The 4,532-nt window shown below is 42.6% G+C and overlaps 1 protein-coding gene across 1 annotated transcript in view; it reads right to left on the reverse strand.

Moving 5' to 3' along the window:
* Positions 1-4,532, reverse strand: part of LOC109514292 (GDNF family receptor alpha-4-like) — a 33,876-nt gene that overhangs the window by 22,338 nt on the left and 7,006 nt on the right. The window lies entirely within an intron of this gene.

Consider the following 4,532-nt stretch of genomic DNA (forward strand, 5'->3'; position numbering starts at 1 on the left):
TAGTAGAGGTCGCTGTTGGATAAGACTTCGTTGTAGTGAATGTCTTCGCGAGGCTGGAGCAGAGAAAATGATTTCGTATAACGCAACAGGAGGTTTTTCGTCGTATGGGGGGCAGGAGAATGGGAATTATGTTAATGCATGAAGATTTTTTCACATAAGGGGGTATTTTCGCCCATGTAGGTTTCGTTCTAGAGGAGTTTCACTGTACACCTGGTTGGAACTTCCTCTTTCTCTTCCTCATTCTCGGAGTCGGCAGACACGTGTGCTTGTATGTTGCAGAGTGGTGTTGGGTTTCGCCACAAGGTATGTGTGCGCTGTTCATTTTTATCCTTTCGGGCACTGGGCGCTATACTTTTGTTTTTGCCTGTTTTCGCCCAGTTACCTCAGCGCGGTGTGACAGGGAGCGGGACTACCTAAGGTGTTCCGCGTGAGCGTGGTACTCTTCCTGCGCTAAAACGCCAAGTCGTCTGCACTTTTTACACTTTGCCGTTGATGGTCTGTTGAGAAAATTTATACTAATTCTCTCCCAGCCGTCACGAGTCAAGTTTGGGCTGAGCTTTCCTCCTGCTGTTGCTGGACACGCGCACCTGTTTTCCGGTAGGAAATGTTATAGTTTTAATTAATTGTACATTTCCAAGTTTGGATTTGGATTGGTTTGTTTGTTTTACAATGTGCAGCTATTCTGCTGCCGCCGTTGTTGTGAGGCAGGCTGCTATCTTGGCTCATGAATACTGGACACAATTCTTAAACTGCCATTTTAAGTGTTGGGCTCTCTCCCTCCACTTTCGGCGTCGTAGGTGGTGGTGGAAACTGCTCCCACAGCGTTTCCCTACAGTTGCAAGCGAGGTGTCTAGACCAGGGGTCCCCAACCGCCGGTCCGCGGACTGGTCCGCCGGGCATTTGGTACCGGGCCGCACAGAAAGAACTTGCCTGAATTCCGTTTTATTTATTTCGGAATACGAAAGATGTTTTATTTTGAAAAACTACCGAATTCTCCGTTACATCCGTCTGTGTCACGCTTGACACACGTCAAGCCACCCTTCTCCGTCACGTGACCGATTACTTCAAAACAAAACGCAGGAGCTCGCAAAATGAGTAAAAAAAACTGCTGGAGATCGCAAATCACGGCGGCCTTAATAGTACGTTCGAGACAACTGGATGAAAGTTATGAGTGAATACTCTGAGATCGCCACAATAGCACTGTTGCTATTTCCGACATCCTACCTGTGTGAGGCGGGGGGTTTCAGCAGCAACGGCGACGAAAACAAAATTACGAAGTAGACTGGACATAAACCACACACTTGAGGTGTCATTGTCTCCTATTACCCCGAGATGGGACCGTCTGGTTGCAGAAAATCAAATTCGGTGCAGTGGTGAGTCGTCATTTTCATGCACTTTGAATTTGCGTTGTATCGTATTTCGAAGGCATTAAACATTGCCATAGTGATCGGAGTGTTGCGGACAGATTAGACGCTCCTTGTGTTTATTATTATATTTCGAAAATGCCGCAGTTTTCATGCAGCTCATACCATATTATTTCGTTGTATTATTTCCGCCACACCTTAAATGCCGGTCCCTGAAAATATTGTCTGACATAAACCGGTCCGTGGGGCAAAAAAGGTTGGGGGCCCCTGGTCTAGACTGTACCGTATCAGCTGGTTTTTAACAATGTTGCAGGCTCTGATAAATTTGATTTGATCATTCTTTCTCTTGTGGGTTTTTTTTTTTTTTTGTAAAATTTGCTGTAAATTGGGTTTCTATTTGTTTGTTTGTAAATTGTCTTATCTCAATTTAACATTGTTGAGTCTTGAGTTATTTTGGTTTGGGGTAAATGTTACATTTTGTTGATTGTGGTACGGGGCAGCCATAATTGCATGTTTTAAGCGTGTGTTTCTTTTTGTTTGACAGGTGATGAGGGCCCTGGTGCAGCAACGGTTCCCTGGTTGTACAGTGAAACTCCTCTAGAACGAAACCTACATGGGCGAAAATACCACCTTATGTGAAAAAATCTTAATGCATTAACACAATTCCCATTCTCCTGCCGCCCATACGACGAAAACCCCCCTATTGCATTATACGAAATCATTTTCTCTGCTCCAGCCTCGCGAAGACACTCACTACAACGAAGTCTTATCCAACAGCGACCTCGACTGCTTCGTTCGAAAAACGGCAACAGCAACCACTGCACTGGTTTACATAGTGAACGATGTTTATTTCGGTCAGAGCTGCGAGTTTCCTGGACTCAACATACTCATAGCTGCTCTGCTATTGGCTTACCGAGCATCATCCTGGCCTCCGATTGGCCAAGAGGGACCTCACTGTCTATGTGTGTAGATACTGAAGCTAGATCCATAGCATCCGATTAGCTGCTCAGAGTAAATTGCTTATGGCTCGACGGACATTCAAATAAACGAACATTTCCTCGAATGCTTTACCTGTTATCATGCTAAAAACAGCCACAGGATGCTTCGTAGTCCTCAATGGCCATAGTTAGCTCTCGAAGGCTAAAAACCTTACGCTAACTGGAGCGCTAATGAGAGAGAAGCGCTCCAGTTAGCGTAAGGTTTTTAGCCTTCGAGGGCTAATTATGGCCATAGAAGTGTCCCGTGGCTGGCTTAAAAGTTCATTGCATGCCAGGAAGTATTTGTTATTGTTAGATTCAGACGAGGATGGACGTTGCATTGCTAAAATGGCTACAAAATGGACCATTGTCAAGCAGCTAAGACAAGATCTCTGATGCTGGAAGAGAGGGTGAAAGTGATCAAAATGAAAGCTGGAGCAAGCAAAATAAAAGACATTATTCAAGAAATTGATGTAAGTGAAAGTGAATGCTGATCGTAAATTTTGCAAATTCTTTCCCTTTTTTTCTTTCTACACTGACAATATAAAGTGTCAAATAAGTGTGTGCTCATACTTATGCACTATTGAAATAAAAATAAGAGTACACATACATTCGTGTGTGCGGGTACACATACGTTTGTGTGTGTGGGTGTGTGTGGGTTTGTGTGTGCTTACATCTGAGATCAAATTTGCTCCAGTGAAAAAACCCCTGTTGTGAAAAATTTCTTGCTGCAAACATGATTTCGTTGTAGAAGAGTTTCACTGTAGTCCCTTTTCACTTTTTGCTTTGCTGTGTCACGGGTGCTGTGTAGTTTTGGATCCTCCCCCTTCTGTCGTGGTAAGCCCCTTATCCTGTCTTCCCCTTTCTTTGGCAGGTCCCATACCACTCTCAATCCCTTTATTTAGTCTGTGTGTGCTTTTAATTGCCTTTTAATTAAGTTTGTTCAACTAATGGCGGTAGAAAAGATGACCTTCCCTTCCACCCCACAAGAAGGAAATCATTTGTTCGAGCAATTTACCCTGTTTTCGCAATTGCTCTTCCTAGGTCATGTCATCAGGGAAGATTTGGCTTTTGTCAAACAGAAGAACATGCGGTGTCTTGTGGAAATGTCCTACTCAGACTACTAGAATGAATGGTTGTGATTCCACTGATAAGTATATCGTTGCTGTCATGTGAAAAAACATGTATGTCCATTTTTGTTATTTGTTACATTTTTATTTTATTGGGGTGTCCAAATGAAGATATGTTTATCTACAGGACAGTGACAATGTGTTTCTTTCTGCTCAATGAGGTAGATGGAAACCTCTCCCTCCACCCCCCCTTTTTTATTTCACCACTACGGCCTTTCATCCACCAATAGGTGGTGAATTATAACCCCTGATAGTGGATATATGTACGTGTATTAAGACTGGGGAAAAAGTAAGAGATTGAATAATTTATGGGTTCAGAAAAATTCTAAAACGATTCATTAATGATGGCTCAGTTACACACAGTGGATACTTGGTTGACTGTTTCTGTAAATTACTCAAACACTCAACCGGCTACAAACTCGATCATGAATCTAATAGCTTATCTGAAGTTAGGCATTTTTCACGAATGACATGCCATTGTAGCTTAAGCAGTATTAGTAATTGAGGACTATGAAATTACACAAATGCTCCAATGACCAATACCTGGAGTGTAACTTCACTTTGTTCACTGATGACTTATATCCGCCTGCGCTCAGGATCTGCATCCATTTCTGCATGTGTGAGTAATTACGTAGGGGGCTGTTGACAGATCTGCCACAGAAATCAATCTGAACTACAGTGAAACTCCTCTACAACGAAATCATGTTTGCAGCAAGAAATTTTTCACAACAGGGGGTTTTTCACTGTAGCAAATTTGATATCAGATGTAAGCACACACACACCCACACACCCACACACACAAACGTATGTGTACACGCACACACAAACGTATGTGTACTCTATTTTTATTCCAATAGTGCATAAGTATGAGCACACACTGATCTGACACTTGATATTGTCAGTGTAGAAAGAAAAAAAAGGGAAAGAAATTGCGAAATTTACGATCAGCATTCACTTTCACTTACCTCAATTTCTTGGATAATGTCTTTTATTTTGCTTGCTCCGTCTTTCATTTTGACCACTTTTACCCTGTCTTCCAGCATCAGAGCTCTTCTTGTCTT

This window comes from Hippocampus comes, unplaced genomic scaffold (assembly GCF_001891065.2).
Source record: "Hippocampus comes isolate QL1 unplaced genomic scaffold, H_comes_QL1_v1.1 scaffold2, whole genome shotgun sequence".
Classification (NCBI taxonomy): domain Eukaryota; kingdom Metazoa; phylum Chordata; class Actinopteri; order Syngnathiformes; family Syngnathidae; genus Hippocampus; species Hippocampus comes.